We start from the raw sequence: 20,694 nt of genomic DNA, 5'->3' as shown, positions 1-20,694 counted from the left end.
AAGTGCAGAAAAGTTAATAAAATAATGTTTGCAATGTAAACAGTGCCAGCTGTAACTTAGTAAGTTTGTGACTGCCATGCAGAATTTCCATTGACAGCTTACTGGCACTGTTTAATGCAGACCAAACTTTAAATTATTGCAAATACATGGTTCACTCCTACTGAGATAATGTAATAGTTAACTGTAAATTAACATTACTGTGAAAAGATCATGATCTACTCAAAACTGATGATCACATATCACTCAATGTGACCTATTATAAACTAAGTATTTATTTGAAGCTGCCAATAATATAAGTGAATTAGGTTCTGGCCAGTTTTTAAAGCAAGGTGTACATTAAATAAGATTGACTACTGATTTATATAATTCTTTCTTTTGTAGAGTAGTCAGCAACAACAAACTATTTGTCTAGTATACAAAAAGACAATATATTCAATCATTTACCATATTCAAAGTATACCTCAGAAGTCTATACTAAGGTGTTTGACACACACACACACACACACACACACACACACACACACACACACACACACACACACACACACACACACGAATATTGGCTTTGATCATGATCCTTTCTCTCTCATGTCATCTTTCCTGGGCATATGTTTTATTAATTGCTTCTTCAAAAATGAATAGTTTCAATGAGTGATTATGCAATGACACGCAAACAAGGCTTTTTTTCTCATCAAATTTTCATTTCTGAATTACACTTCTGTGGATTCTCTTGTAATACAATCACTGTAATTCTCAATACAGCTTCACTGAATTTAGTAACTAGATATTTACTGAACAGTAAGATTACAAGGAGGCTGAACGGCTGGCCAGTACTTACCTTACAGAGGCAAAATTCCAGCACTTCCAACAATGTGATGACTAGAAAAAATTATTCTCAGCTTTCAGAAGTGTCAGTTCCTTCATCAAGGAGGAAAGATCGGAAGTTTATGGAAGACTGGGAAGATAGTGCAGATCCTTCAGAGCACACGTTGAGAGTGACCATTAGTTGGGATGACAAAGGTAGACAAATATGAACAGAAAAGCATCAAAGAGAATAGGAGAAATTTACTTAAGTGCTCATTCAGATGAAGGAGAAAGCATCAAGAAGAATAGGAGGTATTTATGTCTTGTGCAGGAAATACAACAGTGCATAAATATTCTGGTACATAATGTCTGGAAAACTATCTGTGAAGCTAGTTGTATCATAGCTGACATAACAATTCCATAAAGAGCTTGAGCTGTGATTCCAAATGTATGTTCACTCTTAAACCTTAAACACAGTCAGTTCATTTATCAGCTAAACCAGCTTCACACTTATTTTTAAAGAATACATGAATCTCTTTCAGTCTCTACACACAATACAACTGTTGGAAAGGACAGAATTGAGAAAATAATATGAACTTAGGTTGTTTTATTTTATATTTGTGGGAAAGGGAAGAAACTGTCATAGTGATATATAAGTTAATGCACTCGAAAAAGTCTGCCCTTTAAAAATACATGGTAAAATTGTTAAAGTACTCTTTATTCAAGCAATGGAAGTAAATTTAACACAAAGTCATGCTACACAAAAATGAAAAACTATGATGACATTGCAGATGGTTTAACATTTGTCCCCTTCAAGATAATTTTTCACAATTACATAAAATTATAATAACAAAATAAATACAACTATGACAATTGCTATTTCAAGACAGTCTCTACAAATATGAAAAGTAAAACCACATACAATAAATTAAAATTTTACATTTTTTTTTTTTTTTTTTTTTTGCCAAACAACTGATTTCCTTCCCTACCAGCAGCATTGAGCAACATTTTGTTTCATTGCCACAAATTTACAGCAAATGACATGACTATGAGAATGACTGACTTTTAGTAGAAAAGTAAGGTAACTTACAATGATGAAAACAATAATGGTGACAATTTTTAAGGATGAACGTAAAAGAAAGTAATATACAAATGGCAAAAAAATTCATCAGAGTAAGTAACACAAAGGAAAAAGGCTCTATAATTACACTGATTTTTAAAAATCAGAAATGTGAGATAAAGAAAACACAGCTACATAATGCTTACATCTGCATGAAACCTTGATTCCGTAACAACAAGAAACTGAAATGAATACTAAGCAGTGAAATTACCTGAACAAAGGCAACACAAAATCATCGCTACTACTACTACTACTACTACTACCACCACCACCACCACCACCACCACAGCCACTACTACTTCCAACTACTCATAAATATATACTTATAACATTTAACTTTAACTAACAATAAAGGCAGAAACCATGCCAATCAACAGATGGAAACCATGTGACCATGCTGACTGTTAAAAACAGAAATTTCTATATGTTATTATCAGCAGATCACAATTATCTGTAGCAAACACACACACTGTCATGTAATATGTATACTTTTTGCTGTAATGATAAATGAAACTATGCAGTTACATTCCCTACACATTATTAGAAATATAAAGAATCATGGAGACTGTGTTGTCTAACAACTAAGTAACTGAATGATGAAATGTTTTGCAGAAATCATTGAAACAGTTTATATTATACCTCACAATCATGTATACAAATTAAAATGCAAATAATAAAACTTTTATACACAAGTCTCCTATATTGTTGATGGTAGCTCCTCAAACTCCTTCCCCTGCACAATGGAATAAAATGTCGCAGTCGTATCATATCTATGGGCATCTTTAAGTTTAATAATACATATAAACTAGACTAAATTGTACACCATGTTGTACCTCCAAATCAAAAGGACAAGAAACAACCTGTGTATTAAGCTAGCAGTAATTTAGTGCGGAAGAACAAGTACCACACTGAAGGCAATGCATATAAGGAAAACTACTAGTCTTGCAGTAAGCATCTTCAGACCCCATGGAATCAAGAACAGCTTTCACATTCTATCCATGTGCAAGATATATAGATAGAAGTTATCTACAGACCACAATCGATAAAGCAGGAAGAACCTGAGGATAACATCAAATGCAAAAAGTTTCCCAAAAAATTAACAAAAATGACTCCTCTCAAACGCTATTCTACATTATTTGTCTTTATGAAGACTACACTCCATACTGTATGGTCTTTTTGTTTGTCTTTAATTGAATTTGTGTGATGTACGCCCATTGCTCATGTGTGAATCTACGTGCTATGAAAGGGTTGAATCTACGTGCTATGAAAGAGTAACTGCCCCTTTACAAGGCTGTCAGTTATTGCAGAATTACAGTGTACCAACAGGTTTAGTTTAATTTCACATAGCGAGTTGAATAAAGAAAGTGACAAATCGGATAAGTGGGTCTATAAATGTTAGTGCCAGTCTTACACCCAGTACTTAATACTCTCACTTTACAAGAATGTTCATGTACATGGAACAGTATTTAAACATTGTATCTATTTTGCCATCAGCAATGATTAGTTTGTGTAGTAATTACAACAAAAATAATTTTATAAATATATAATAGGCCTAGTGAGAAACTGAAGTATCAAAGATCAGTTTCTTTTTCTGTGTAATTCTGACAGAGTTGATTTGTTGTGGTGATTGTTGAATAGCTTTCTTTGATTTTGTTCACAAACTGCAACATCATCTAAACTTTCACACTAAGTGCTATTGCTTTGATAATGAAATATTTTCGTAAAACTTTTCACCCCGTATTTCACTCCCTTAGGGGTTGAAAACACTAACACATATTATTTTATTTCTAACTGAGAAGTTAAATACCAGTTTTAGTACAGGTAGCTTTAAAAATGCTTTTTTTAACAAAAAACTTTCAGTCACTATTTCACCCCCTTACGGGTTGAATTTACAAAACTGTTGAAATGACCGAGAACCAAATACCAATTTTCACAATTTCAGCTGCAAAATTGGTTTAATAGGGACATATTCTCAAAATATCTTTCACCCCTTATGGGGTGAATTTACGAAAAACCCCTTCTTAAAAGAGCCTACGCTGTAAGATTGACTCTCCCCAAATTTCAAGTTTCTGTCATTAGTGATGAGTCAGGGGATTAGTCAGGACATTTCCTTTTCTACATTACTCCAGTCAAACGACCATACAGCAGAATGTTTTGTAGAAATTTTTCTTAACAACATTCCCATATTTTTTTTCAAGGGTGCTAAATCTGAAGTTTCAAAGGCAAACCTTAATTTCGGCCTGGGAATGGATCAAAAATGAAAATAACCATGAAAAAATTAGACCTTTTAGGATTTTCCTCTTATATCTTGGAGAACACGCAACTTTCAGCAAAGTTGGCTATTTATGAAAACTTCCCACAAAACAGATCTGAGTGACTTTTCATCAGACCAACTGTATGGTGCGTAGTGCTTGTGTGGTTTTAAGGCTGAGGAGACGTGCCATATAATGACTTACTCCCCGCATGCTTACCATACTTTGTTACACAACCACTGTCGAATTCCACCCTCCAGTAGTGTCATGATGTTATTGGAGTGGTTAGTAGTCAATACTTAGATGTCTGTGAGATGTCAATGACCTACCCCTCCTCAAAGGGGGAAGGTTGGTCCTTTTGGTCTTCTGTGCTAGCAGTTGTTTACAAGTTCAGAAAATTTAGTTTAACTGCACAAAAGAGTAGTGCATAATGAGTTCACGTGAAAAGTGTGTTCTATGTGATAGTGTACAGGGTGATGGCGGTGAAGTGGGCTTGAAGCAAGTAAGAAGAGGAAGGAGTGGATAACTGCCCTTCTGAAGGGCAAAACTGTGGTTAAGGTTTGGGAACCATGTCAAAAAAAGTATACTAAGGAAAAACTGATTGCTGCAGAGACTAAGAGAGTTGTAGCTGGTTGCAGCTGAAAAGATGCTCGACAAGCTCAATCGAATTTTGATTTCAAAATTGACGATTTTTGTGTGGATTGGCCATTACGCCAAACTTTTTGGCTCAACAGAACAAGCTCACAGCCAATCAGTGGAATGCCATGTGCTATGTGCATAAGCTGGGGCTGCAAGAGACTATTCTGAACCTTACTGAGAGACACAACAATGAATTAGGATGCTCAGTAATATGTCAGACTGGACAAGTTCTTGATTTGGTTTCAGCAGACACCCAGTACAGTTTATATTGCATTTGAATCAGGTAAAAGGGCAGTGTTTCACAAAGAGGATGAAGCATTTTTGAAATATCTTTCAAATTATTACATTAAAAATATAATATGATTATGATTATTATTATTATTATTATTATTATTGATACCAAATTTAAAATAATGTGGATGTCATTTACATAAGCTATTTGAACTGGGTCTCTGTGGTGATGAAATAGCGCTACTTTCAATGTATGCTACACTCCATACAGTTGGTCGTGACAAAAAACTTTATTGGAACCTATTTTGTGGGAAATTTTATCCTCTTATTTTCAGAAGCATTCAACTCTGCTGATAATTGCGTTGTTTCTGGGTTATATATGAAAAAACCCAAAAAAGTCTAATTACTTGTCTTTTTTTCCAGTTTTGACCCACTTCCGTGCAGAAAGTATGATAGAACTTTGAAAATCTAGGTGTAGAACCCTCAAAAATATGTAGGAAATTTGTAAAAAAAAAAAATATACAAAACTTTCCTCTAAGAATCACCATTTAACTGGACTATATAGAGATTGTGGTAGCCTTTCTTCAGCATTCTTTTTCTGAAGTAAATAATATGAAACCTGCAGCACAAAGGGGTAACTGTATAAAATCAGCAATTCTTATACAACTTAGCAGTGCTCATTACACCACCCCTGTTCCCTTCATACACACAGGTTCCTGATGCAGACACTTACAACATAGAATTTCATTTACTTTACAAAAACTATTACAAATTAAGAATTTTTCATGAGACGAGCTACAACCTGAATGGGCATTTCATTGTGTTTAGGATTATCGAGAAGAAAGCCACAAACGGCACTAAAGGGGAGACACCGTTAACATTACTGACAAACTGCAATTATATCTAGGTGCACCATATCTGAAAATGATCTGCTACTCAGTTTGAAAGTGGTCATCATTAATATTAAAAAAATTACAGTAGTGATCCAGATAGCGTTTTTCATTCATTATGAACAAGAAAATTTATGTAAAGGAGAAACTGAAAGATGGAGCTGATCATATAACTATGATGCCTTACGTGTGTGAAGAGCACACATTGCTCATGAAGTCTACTGAAACCAGGCACAAATATTTGTCCCCCATAACAAAAAAAAAAAAAGACTTATCAGGTCCAGAGGACCACACTATACTGACTGGTGCAATGTCATCGTTAAACTGTGCGAAAGAGAACCTCAATATGGATCAATTCACTTTATTATGTAACTTCTATGCTCTAATAACATTTAAACAATTACAGAATTGATTCAGGACTGATTAACTCTTTTTTTATGAGGGATGGGCTGTCCTCTTTTCTTCCCTCTCCCTACCGCAGGCATCTCCTTATACCTACTCATAATGGTTGCTGTGTAATCACAGAAAGATTTCAACCACTCTCCAAAGCTACCTCACAATCCATATTCTATTTTCTTACTGATGTTGGAAAACAAACTCTTTGCGAAACAATGTCCACACACCTATGGCCTTGTTAGTAACAATTCTTGCTCGAATTTACTGCCACTTTTCTTTGGAAGATATTTAATTACGACTTTAAACCGTCATTTCCCTGCAAAAGTTGCAGAAATTCAAATGACGACCACATGCCCGTATAAATGTTCTCAAACTCTTAAGTCATTTATCTTAATCTGATGCCCTGTTCAACAGATGATTCGCATTCAATCTTTCAGAACCTCAATACCTCCTCCAAAAACCATTTCACTTAGTAACTAACATCCTCAACATGCAACTGCTTCAATTTTATCTCACAGCACCATAAGCACATCTGTTTATGTGGATCCCACAAACAACCAACAGGTCCTTCACTTTGATATCATATTAAGAAGTTCCTCAGTTTTAACTACTTTGCCGCTGTTGCTATATGGGTTCTTTTACTCAGAATCGGCTCCTATTAACTGCACTTGCTGAATCTGTTTCTGCAACAAATATGTCATCTTGTTAGTGACCTTGATTAGACCTTGGCTCCTATCTCATTCCAATTATTTTGTCCACATTAATCTCTCTTCTTTTTTTCCAGTTTATTATTTAATTTCATTCAACTACATCCTCCCCCCTTCTTTTTGCTCATGTTGCGCAGGTAGTTTTTTCTTCCTTATACATTACCTTCCTCATTCTAATATGTACCACGATCACTGCCTTCACCTCTCTATAGGAGTTTTCCTTGTATTCCCATTACCTAATCAATACCAATACTTCTTCCTAATGGACATTATTCACATAAGCAGTGGGATTACTTGTTCTGCCATTAATGAGTGGTTTACTGTTTGAAGAATTTAAGGATACACGACATCCAAAGAGAAATAAATTAATTGTACTCATGGTAAAATTGATCTCACATCACTATATATATATATATATATATATATATATATATATATATATATATATATATATAAAGCAAATTGTAATCAGCTTGTATTTTACAAACATTACAATTTAAACTTTATGTCGGCATGATATGGACAAAGAAATTCTGCAGAATTGCAGTTCTATTCAAACAGAAACTTTGGAATAACAACATCTGGAAGTTAAAAACCCACTTTATAAGGGAACTGTCTTGCACTTCCTGAAGATTCATAGAATTTAGTCTCAAAAATGAATATTTCTTGTTAATGTAACTTATTCCAGAATTCTATGGTTCCACTATGTCATATAGTACCTACATGTACACTGAAACTTCAGTATGAAGATTAATTCTTTAACTTTTCACTTTCAATGGACCTGGAACAGGCCAGATGTTTATGTGGCACAACTAAATAATAAATTAAACAGGAAATTCTTCACAAAAAATATGATTATTCAGTCTACACAATCACTACTTGAGTCTGCTGACACACAAAGCTTTGTTTAGCTGAAATGAAAATGGGAAACCCTATACATGATATTTTTTGCGCTTAGCCATCCAAACAAATTTTTGTATGCACAGCTGAAGTGACTAACCACACAGCACAACCCCAACCCCCCGCCCCCCCCCTTTTTCAAAAAAACAAACTGTTGTCTTTTTACCTATTTATAGCTTTCAGTTACTCCTCGCCAAAGCACAGCACACTGAGGATAGCTTGTAAGTATGGAGTATCACTTGAATTGTGTGTACAGTGCACACCCTTTGAACAACTTACTATCTTAATTAGGATTTCATACCTAGTACATTTACGTGCCTTAAAATATCAAAGGTGTTTCATAGACACCTAACAACAAGTGTTGATGGTATTAACAGAGAAACTTTATACCAAAAGATAAGTGTACTAGAACCTACACTTTTCAGTGAATATACTAATGATGAATCATTACTGAAGGCTATTAGTTTTATCTGTGACCACAGCCTGCAAACAGCTACATCGGAATTTATCCATGTATCTATGGAGAAAAATTTGCAAACTGAAACAGCACTGATCTAAGACAAAACAAAACAAAACAAAGGAAAGGAAAGGAAAACTGTCATCATAAAATCATCTCATTGAGTTACTGCCCATATACAGACTGAAATTACCTTCATCTCACCCATGTTATTCATCTTTAATCAATAAACGTCAAACTACAAAAAGATAAATGAAATGGACTTAACTCACAGATGTACTTTGATTACTTGTGCAGGGAGTTCTCCACATAAATCAGGTTCCATCAGGCAGAAATTTTACAATCAGTTCCCCTCTATAATACACCTAAGGATATGGAGACTGAGCAAAAAGACACAAAGAATATTGTAGGAAGGAGATGTACTAACACTTAACATTCTCTTACACCTGAAATGTGATGAGGCTAGTTGCTAGTCACCACATCAACAGAGATAACTTTCTAAGATGTCTGAACAAACAGACTAAACTTCCACAAGTTGCGATACATACACGATTTGTACAGGAAGTGCTGCTAGCCATGACTTTTCTAGTATTATCAAATAATACTGGTACAGGACCAAGGACAATGTATTTTTCACTAACTGTCGCTGTCATTGTACTGGAATGAAGACTGTGAATTTTGCCATGTTTTTATCTACATAAATATGTACTTACATCCTGCTATCACAATAAAAAAGTTAGCTGCAAGGAGATGGAACATAACTCACATGCCTGAAAATACAAGTCAAATAGACTATGCACCACTAACCATTCCTAAAAACAGGTGTTCTAGCTTTTTGATACTTAACATCAAGGATCCCCTTTGATGCTGTGCGAAATAAGGTGCAAATTTTACCATTTGCACAGCATTAACACTAGAAGTACAATATTTTGGAGTAGGAAATCAGCTGAAATCATCTTTCATGATATCGATGGTGTTGAACTACAACCTTGTACATCAGTTTGTTCATACAGCAGCATCATATGTCGATTGTTAATTTATGTATGGCTTGAAATTTATTTTCCAATCTTTTTTAATCTAATATGTTAATAATGAAATGTATTAAAGTGATGATAATTTTACACTTGTTTGATACAGAGATAATGATAATGTTTTTACATTCTCCTGTAAAACTGAACTTTTTGACAATGCATTAGTTGTTCAACACCATTGATCTGTAATTTTGTTATACTATTATGCACCATTTTTTTACATAAATGAATTATTTATTATGTTTTAACGTGAATGCCATACAGTCTATGCATGGGGATTTGCAAGTATTGAGCTTGTTGATATGCATCGCCCATAGATGTCTGGTTGCAGGCCCTGGACTGGTATGGCTTACATTATGTGCTGTCTGAATATGTATGAGGTTCACATAAAAAAAAAAAGCATTAAACACTGACAGCCATGCCACTGCTGCTGGTCTCGGCAACCTTCTACTGTCACCACAGGTGGCCTCTTGGCAGTTAACACATTACAACAGGCACTCTTAAAATGACATTTTAGTTGAAATCTGCAGACCACACACTGCCTAAGTACAGCCAGAAACAATGACTTTGCCCCTTAGTTACTAATTTTATAATATTCATTTAATGGAGGCCTAGTGTTTCATAGACAACATCTGACAAGTAGTATTTATGCCCTCTATTTTTAGTACAATAGGCGAGGCCAAATTAGCAAAGTAAAAATGCAAACACAGCTTGAGTAGCAACACCAAATCTCTGTGCATGATAAGTGTATACAGGATGATGAGAAGGATTTAATGAATTTTACTAATGTATAAGTTTCTCAATTTTCCTACAAATCTTGATTCCTGTATTTCTCCCTCCAAATAACACCTTTTAAAGAGGACAAATAATGAAGTGGTTTCCCAGTGGGGGGGGGGGGGGGGGGGGCTTTTTCTATAGTCTTTGATCACAGTATGGGTATGACGATGTAACTAACACATACAACCAAATAACATTCCAAAAATTTTAACTGCAAACACAGCCAATACAAGGAGCTGCAAATCAAAGAGATAACATTGATCTAGTACCACAGCAAAAACTTTCTGAAGGTTAATTTAAAAGAGGCAATGGAACAAATTACTCTGACCCCACAAGTCTAACACATGGAATGATGTTACCTCCTTTTTCCTTATCCCACATTAGTTTTAAATTTTAATACCCAATGCAATACTGCTAACACTTACTTCAGTGAAGGACAAATGGCACTAAAGGTCAAATAAGTCACTGAATAACTGGTGAGGTGTTGCGGACTATGCAGATATTAAGCATCTGCATCAGAATATAATTGCAGATATTAGACCATGTAGTCAGGGAGTACTGCATAAAATGTTCAATGGTCACTTGCCTAGGACTAGCCACAATGACTGACAGTTATGTTGAGATTTCTTTCTGTCCTATAAGTCCCTGCATACCCAATAAATTTGTCCCAGCAACTTAATAAGAGTTACAAATTAGCAACAAAGACGACTCAGATGTTATCAAGCATAAATGTAGATTTACTTTCACATTCTGCACAGCGATTACTATGCAGCACATTCTGCACAGCGATTACTATGCAGCATTTTTTTTTTTTTTTAGGCTATACAAGAAAAAGAAGGGTAGATGTAATATGGAAATACATATTCAGGATTTTTTTTCCCCAATACAACACACTTAATTATTGGTTAATTTTGAAATTTTTCAAGAAATTATTATTTCTGTGATGGGGTCTGTGCTGACTTCAAGTTTGAAGTTTATGAGACAGTAAAAAGTTAAATATGTAGCCTAAATAAGTAACACCTTAAATTCTTTTCCAATACATTTTATGTTTAATGTTGCTGACCCTGTTGCAAATGCCCTACAGCAGGGGTTCCCAGCAAAATTTTCTTGAGGACCCCCTCATCAAGCATGATTGGTACCTTGTCATATCACAGTATCAAGTACCTAAAAAACCAAAGTAAGAGTCTTTTTATACGTTTTCTATTTTTGGTACTTAGAAAAAACATTGACATATTCATTATTGAAAATATATTGAACTTTTTCAATTTAGCCATCATTGTTATTGTTGAATTTTTTATTATTGCTCAAAATCTTTGTCTTCAAATCTGGGTGTTTAGTATAAGAAACTCCTTAAAAAATAAAAATTGAGTATTAACTGAAAACGACAGGAAAAAATTAAAACTGAGTGTATTGGTCTTTTAAGTGTACTACACTTGAGATTGCACTGGGTAGACATTCATTCTAAAGGCTTTCATAGCAAATTACACATTGAGGTTTAGGTTGTTGCTCAGGTCCAGTGAACATAAAACTGATTTCCAGGTAATCAGAGTTATATTTTCTACTGTCAGTTGGATCTAGGAAGACGCTACACACAGAAGTTAGCGTTCGCTAAAGCTCTGCTCATGGAGGAAGCAGCCAAAACAAAAAATCTGTTATCATACAAAATATATTTAATAATTTTTTTATTCTAATAGCATCTTGCCAGACCCCTCTGGCACAGCTCGCAGACCCCTGGGGGTCCGCGAACCACCTGTTGGGGACCACTGCCCTACAGTATTAGTTAGAAACTTCATCAAGCCTGTTGTCTTCTGTTGCTTCAGTTCTTTCAATCAGATTATAATTATTTACACACATTATTTACTCAGGGCTGGTTTAAGGCCCAAGCAAAACAAGCTGCCACTCAGGGTACCACAGCTGTACGATTTCTGTGGAGGACACCCCACTATTAGTAGTGCCCACTTTGGGGTACCCAGATGAAAGGGATGCCTAACTGCAAGATATGTAGATAGTGTGCATCACAATTATTAGCAAAAATTGACACAGGTGAAAGTGACTGAGGGAAAAGGGGATGCCAAATGACAAGTCACTTGTGTGGTAAAATTTTCTCCAACTGGCCTGTACTTACTTGCAATAAAGCAATGGCTGATAAGTTGAGATATATATTTTAGATCCATTCAGAAGAGAAGAGAACATGAAGAATTTTGCTCCTGTCACATCACTTGTCTTGAGTTATTTTTAAATTATGCTATTTTCTTTTAAATTGTGAGACTCGTGGACCAGATTCCTGTGACAAGTAGGGCCTTGTAAAGATTTAACACTCATGCTATAGTCAACAGATGGCAAATTATAAATAAAGATGGGATAAAAAGTGTCTTACAGAAAAAATAATGACTTAATGTGTGAAAGGTTTACAGCAGAGACCAATATTATGTGACATTTAATGAGGCAGGCAAGGAGAAGCACAATAAGATTGATGACTCGTCCTGTTTTCATGCCTGAACAAATCTGTGTTATCATACTTCAGGAATTAAATGAAAGCTGCTATTCCTTTTCTTGCTATAAAGTTTTCAAGATTAACAAGCCTTTTAATGTATAACTGTACATTGTACATGACCCCAACAAATTACTGTCAAGATGTAGGGAAAAAAGTCAGTTTTTATCATCTTTCAGATCTGTCTGTGAAAAAAAGGTCTTCATTCAGAACCTTGTCTGTGAATAAAACTTGTGTTGTGATGTACATACTGATGAAATATGTTACACTCATTTTTCGTCGACAATGTATACCAAAATTGGAAATTCCTGAATGGAACAATGTGTAAAATAAAGGAAAGGCAACCAACCACTCACCTAATGTGTGGTGCATAGACACAGCTAACAGAAAACAATGTTCATTAGCTATTGCACGCTCTGGTTCTTCTTCTAGTAGAAAGTACACCATTCATACATACAACCACACAGTGTAGGTGTATGCGTGGAAAGCCAGAGAGCTCGAAAGTTAGTGAACATGGTTTGTGATTACATGGTGTGTGCACCACGCGTCTAGTATAGGTGAGCGATTGCCATTCCTCAATTTACGTATTTTTCATCAGCAAGATGGTCAATACTATCTGATCCCTCAACAAACTACTCATACAACTCAATTGCATCTGTTACTAGGCAGAATAAGCATGACAATACTGTGGCCTCTGAAATGCACGTCCGAGGCACTAAAACTGTGAATGATTCATAAAACAATTCCAGTTACTGATAAGGATATTACACTTTATCAGTTACGACCCTTAAAGATCCATCCACAAAGGATGAAGTAAAACTTATAACTAAAATAAAACAAAAGTAAGATATATACATTTCAATCAGGTCACAGTACACTCATACCAAATACCTCATCAACACATTGTAACCAGTTTGTATTGTTCCACTGACAACAGGGGGCATGGCATGGTCTACTAACTGCCTGAAAATTTGAGAAAGATGTTTCCAATCAAGAAAACAAACTGTGCAAATGATAAGATTGGCCTTTTTTTTAAGCATTTTATATGTAGGAATCTCAACTTCTTTGCATTAACAGGAGGTCATATTTAAATATTTTGAAAATTACGAATATGACCATGTAAATGAAAAAGAACTGAATTCTTTTCAACATTTAAACTGAAAACAGGGGACAATCATGTAATCATGGCGACAAAACAGAACGATTTTCATTCCTTTATAAATCATAATACATTGTAAAAGGAGACGTGAAATCAATAAATGGAAAACAAACTACACTGACAACATATAATCGCAAAAACTCATTACTTATACAGAAGCCAATTTGTTAATTTGAGAACACAAAGACTGCAAGAAAATACGAGGGTAATCCCAAAAGTAAGGTCTTCAATTTTTTATAAGTACATAGACCTGTTTATTTCTACAATGGTTTACGTCAGTTTACAGCTTGAACATTTACCTATTTTTTGACATAATCACAATTTCTTTCAATGCATTTTTGTAGACACTGTGGCACTTTTTGTATGCCCATGTCATACCAGCTCACCACCATGCTGTTCAGAAAGTTACGAACCTCTTCTTTCACCTTGTCGTCGGAGCTGAATCGCTTTCTGGCCAAATGTTCTTTTAACCTAGGGAACAGGTGATAGTCACTGGGTGCCAAGTCAGGACAGTAGGGTGAGTGGGTGATTATGTTCCACTGAAACTGTTGCAGGAGAGTAACGGTTTGCCGAGCGATGTGTGGGCGAGCACTGTCATGAAGAATGTGTACGTCCTTGCTCAACATTCCTCTTCTCTGGTTCTGAATTGCCCGTTTGAGTTTTTTCAGAGTATCTCAGTACCTATCAGTGTTAATTGTGGTCCCAGTGATTCATCTTCGACGACGAGGTGAAAGAAGAGGTTCATAACTTTCTGAACAGCATGGCGGCAAGCTGGTATGACACAGGCATACAAAAACTGCCACAGTGTTTACAAAAATGCATCGACAGAAATGGTGATTATGTCTAAAAATAGCTAAACGTTCAAGCTGTAAACTGATGTAAGCCATTGTACAAATAAACAGGTCTATGTACTTATAAAAAAAAATAGGGGACCTTACTTTTGGGATTACCCTCATAGGAAAACACAGGCCTGTCCATTTTTTAAAATCCTTATTAAGATGAATCACCAACTCTGATTACGTAGGTGACAGACAACAGTTCAGGAGATACTAATCTGGAAAGTGGCAGTTAAAATTTATTTCATCATTATTTGTACGAAAGGCTAAATACTTACCTTGCTTCATGTCTATGTTCAATGAGCATAATTCCACAGCAGAAAAGATGTGAATTACACGAACATGCGTAAATTTATTTTAGGAGTAATCACACTGTTCCTACTTGCCACCACAAACAAAATAATTTTGTGGACACTATTAATGCAAAAACTGTAGGCGGTTGATCTGACACATACACATAAATTTGAAATTTCAGACCCAATTAATAGTGAACAATCTGCAATTAATTAATGTGGAATTCCATAGTCTTCAATTTCTTGTGGTAAAAACTGGTTACATCAGCATCTATTTAATGTTCAAAATTAACTGAAAAAACCACCTGGCAAAATAATTTTTAACTGTCAAAATATCATTAAGGGCAGAAAGGATGATAAATGTAAGAAGTCTATTTGTTAGTTGTGCATGAAACAGGAAGAATTGGCTGTCATCTTTCACTGATATGTACAACATAACAGTAAAATTCAGAAGTATGTAACCACTAAAACTGCCTACCTCCTTACGTACTCTGTTGACTTACACGTCTGTGTGGTGTCTTGATGACTATCATACACTAAGAGTTACACATACACGCACAAAACTGAAACTCATTCTGTTTGTGGTGCAAGTTCCAGTTTTGCCAGTGGCTGGGAACTTGAAACATACATTATGTAACTAGGATAGCACAGAAAAACGAAACTGGTGATTTAGTAATGAATTTGGTTTCTGGTGCTGAAAAGCAAGACACCTTCACTGTACATATCATTACAACACATACTAAAGTGACAAGTTCTGTTACACAATGTTTGTTATGTCTCATCACACTTACTTGAGGTATACACATTTTAAAGCAACTGTATCACCACCAACAGAGTCTTTGCTATTTATGAACTACCCACCCAGCACCAAAGCAATAAGTATTAAATCCCCAGTAAGCATGCATCATTTATTTCCTTTAATTTCTTGTCATGAGTTATTCAGATAACAAAATCTGCCACTTTCAAAAGTAGTAGTGATGTGTACAATGAATGAGGGTGTTGTGATTTAGCAACAGAAATCAAATTTATTACTATTTCACTAGTTTGTCCACTCTGTGGCTGTAAAATAGATCCATACTGCATGTCACAAAATTTAGAAATGCACATTGAATGAAAAATTAGATTCAATACATAAGTGTTGGAATTGACAACTGACACTGTCAAGTACTCTAGCTAGTCTATGTTCAAGTAGTTATCCATAGACTATGAGGAAAAATTAAAACTGCAGTATCTAAATAAATAAATATGATAAGCACAACAAAGTTTAAGCCATTTGTAGAAAAACACAAAACAAAAAGATCTCTTATCTGCCGTATACTATCCTGGCAGCCTGATGCAAGACTACAAATTCTCCCTTGTGTGGAAGAGCAAATGTATTCAGTTATAAAAACAAAATTTGGTAACTGTTCAAATGGTTCAAATGGCTCTGAGCACTATGGGACTCAACTGCCGAGGTCATAAGTACCCTAGAACTTAGAACTACTTAAACCTAACTAACCTAAGGACAACACACACATCCATGCCCGAGGTAGGATTCGAACCTGCGACCGTAGCGGTCGCGCAGTTCCAGACTGTAGCACCAGAACCGCTCGGCCACCAGCGGCCGGCTTGGTAACTGTCAAAAACATCCATTTGTTTATGGGGAAAAACTGCTATACATGTTGCCCATCTCTGGAGTTATTAAAATTTTGTACACAGACTTTCAATTCTTAACAAGTGTCACATACTACTTCTGACAAGTGTCAAGTAGAAAAACTATCATTCAATCAAGTGTCAAGTAGAAAAACTATCATTCAAATGCGAATAAGATCAGTAGAACAAATTGGTCTTAAAGAAATGTAACCTCTTCCTCTCATAAATGTATATCAAAAATAGAAATAATTAGATACAAAGTGTGAAGAAACAGAGGAACATAATTAATTGGTCACCAATGCCACTGCTATAAAAAAAAAAGTTTAAAAAATATTGTTGCCTATTCTTTATTTAAAAAAAAAAAACTAAGGAAACAGCGGAGCTCAAACAACATTAAATGAGAAATATTAAACATATGAATGCTACTAAAAAGAAAAGCAGAAAACTAAGTCAATACAAAACAAGAAATGCAAAGGGAACATTCAACCAGTAGAAGAAAGTAAGATTCGTACCATGAAGAAGGCTAAGTGGATATGAATGACAATATTGCCAAATATTCCGCACAAGCATGTCAAATCAGAGCAAAGAATACATTGAAAAACACTGATAAGAAACAGAGAAAAACTAATAAGAATAAATAAAACCATGGCAATTTGACAACCAAGATTTCAAAGAGCACATGATGAGACTGGATATAATCTTCCCACAGGAAAACCATTTAAAATGGAAGTTTTTTCAGTTTACTCCTTTACATCCAACATAACTGTACCTTTAAAATGAAAATAGAATCACACGAGTCAGTTAGGACTTTTATTTATCAAGGAAGAGACAAACAAATGACTCAACATAGCATTTTCTATCAGAGAATAAAATAGTTCAATAAATTGTCCATGGAAATGAATGCATGATACTAATGTTTTGTCATTCTCTTGAGCTGAACATCTCACCTGCCATGGAGGTATGCTGAGTCAGTTTTCCAGATGGGCTAATGGAGAAAACAAGATGTTCGTGGAGTATAGCTGCATGTTTCGAGCCCTGGAGTCAGTTTTCTGAACAGACTGGAGGGAGTGCAAGGAGCAAAGCAGCACATTTGTGGTCCAGGAATCACCAGCAGGTGTACTTAGTCTGTGCAGTGATGTAGTGCAAAACTATGTTTCATAATATATCTGGTGCAAATTGTGTAAATCAAAGAACATTGTACAACCGCAACCAATTGAATGAGCCAGTGCAGTTAAGACACTGGCCTCGTATTAAGAAGTATGGAGTTTGCTCTGTCCAGCCATCCTGACTTAGGTTTTCCTAAATCATTTCATGCAAATGCTGGGATGGTTCTATCAACAAGGTCATAGTCAACCTCCTATCTTCTCCTCACAATATACTTATTTACTTTGCATGTGTGTGTATTTTGAGCTATTTGTTTTAATTGTATTACGATGACAAATTCTATATCAATGTGGATGATTCCTGAAAGAGCAAATAAATCAAATCATATACAGCTGAACATCACTTACCAGTATCAAAATAATGTTGGATAGTTTTGATATTGTACACTTACACATACAACAAACACCGAGAATAAAAACTTCTCCTATGGTAGCAATTACTGAACACATTTTTGCAAACACTACAAACTTCAAGGTAAAAATGTTTTGTCCCTCATGAAAATAGTTACTGCAATCAGTAAGTAAAAAATTAATGAAGAACAGTTTGTACAGCCACAGAAGATACATGTGAACCATATCTACTAGATAGCAGGCAAAAATGGGACAGAACTTAAGTCTCTGTATGTCCATCTGTATGCAAACCATTGTGGGCCCTTGGCTGTTCAATACAGAATGTTTAATCAAAACACCTTTCAGCTGTCTAAATTCCCAGATGTCATTTTATTGAGCAACAAGTTCCTGAGATACATCATGCCCTCTTCAGGCAAAGCAAAGTGTAAGAAGATTCCCTCTCTGGTCCAGTCGAAATAGCGGCCAGCATTCAGTTACTGGTATCCACAGATTTTTGAAACAGCAATCCCTTCAATCATCACCTGCTGACTGTAAGAAAAAAATCTACAGATACCAGTCATTGAATGTTGTTGCCCATTTTGACTGGACCAGAGAAGGGATTCTTCTTACACATTGGTCAGTGGCCTGAAGATAGTGTAATATACTACGGTATATTGATAATTTTCACTTATGGACCGTCTGACAGCAACTGAATAAAACACAATTTTAGTGCCATACGCGTTTCGCCTTTATTTTCTGCAAGGCATCATCAGTGGCCTGGAATATGTACATATGTTAGCTATTTTATTTACATTTTTGTCACTGTGCCTATAGGTGATAAACAGTTCTGGTGGTTGGTATTTCCTATTAAGTAGTAATGTTTTGAACTGTACTTACAGGTTGTGTAGACAGTTTCTTACATATTACGCTCCTGTTGCATTTTTGGTGTTGTTCTTCTTCCTATGAGCGCCAATTTGCTGTTTTTTCCGCATTCCACAGCACTATGCACTGAACGCTTGTTTTAATGCAATGTTTTGGTTTCTGTTGCCAACTGTCAAAAAATGCTCTTGGAAAAAGGTTTGAAACGCTGCACCAATAGCAAAGTGAACAATCAATACATAGAAAATCTCATAGTAGAAACCGAACACATCCTTACACGTGAAGAACAACAAAACAATTGTGAAATAAACATAGGACTGACAAGAGAACTAGTAAAAGAAGAAATAAAAGGCATAATAAAACAAACACAGCAGACACACAATAAGAACAACCAAACAGAAGCAGCTACTATGAAAAGGTTAAAACAAAAGTTAACAAACAACAACGTATTACTAACAAGAGCAGACAAGGAAATGTAACAGTACTCATGGATAAAGAGCAATACATCACAAAAACCAAGGAATACATAAACACCAACGCAATACAAAAACTGAAGTCAGATCAAACTACACGATTCCAGGCAAATGTGAAACGAACACTGAAAAACATTGAACACACACTCACAGACAAACAGAAATACTACTTAACACAGAAAAACCCACAAGCACCAACACTCCGCAGTCAACCGAAAGTACATAAAGACGGAATGCCAATGAGACCTGTTATCAACTTCAAGAAAGCCCCAACATACCGCATAGCCAAACACCTCCAAAAGTTAGTTACAAAACACTATAAAGTAGAAAACAACAGAACAGTGATAAACACAGGAAACCTAACAGAAAACATACAGAACATACAGTTACAACACACAGCATCACTGATTTCATTCGATATAGAAAATATGTATACCTCCATCCCTATCACAGAAACAATAGAAATCATAGAACAAAATCTCTCATCCCACAGCAACCTCACCACAGACGCAATAAAAGAAATAACAGATATGCTCAGACTGACAACGGAACAAAACGACTTTCAGTTTGAGGAAGAATATTATTTACAAACTGATGGACTGCCCATGGGATCCCCAATATCAGGAACACTAGCAAACATTTTCATCAGTCACCTTGAAAATCAGATATTTGATAAGATAACCACAAATGAAAGTTTCAAAATCATATATTGGTACAGATACGTGGATGACATTATTTGTCTGGTAGACGAGCCAAGTGAAAAAGTAGATGAACTCCATTCAGAAATAAACAAAGCTCATAAGAACATAAAATTCACACTTGAAAAAGAAAATCAAATAAATTTTCTTGACATTACAATTAAAAAAGAAAATGGAAAACATACATTTAACATCTTTAGAAAACCAACAGCCACGGACACAATAATACATTCCACATCCAACCACCCCCAAAGCCAGAAACTTGCAGCATTAAGACACATGTTACATAGATTAAACAGAATCCCACTCAGCAAGAGAAACTATGAACAAGAAATGAACATGATCATACAAATAGCTAGGAACAACGGGTATGACACACATGTGGTACACAGGCTCAATCAAAAAATAAAAACACAAATAAAAAACAAACACAACATTTCCACAATACAAAAGAACTCACAAGCTGAAAACTTACAAACACACTCAACAAACACACACAATGACAACACCACACAGAAAAGAACCAGATGGTACAC

This window comes from Schistocerca serialis, chromosome 6 (assembly GCF_023864345.2).
Source record: "Schistocerca serialis cubense isolate TAMUIC-IGC-003099 chromosome 6, iqSchSeri2.2, whole genome shotgun sequence".
In the NCBI taxonomy this organism is placed as follows: Eukaryota; Metazoa; Arthropoda; class Insecta; order Orthoptera; family Acrididae; genus Schistocerca; species Schistocerca serialis.
Note: the sequence above shows the minus strand (reverse complement) of the source record.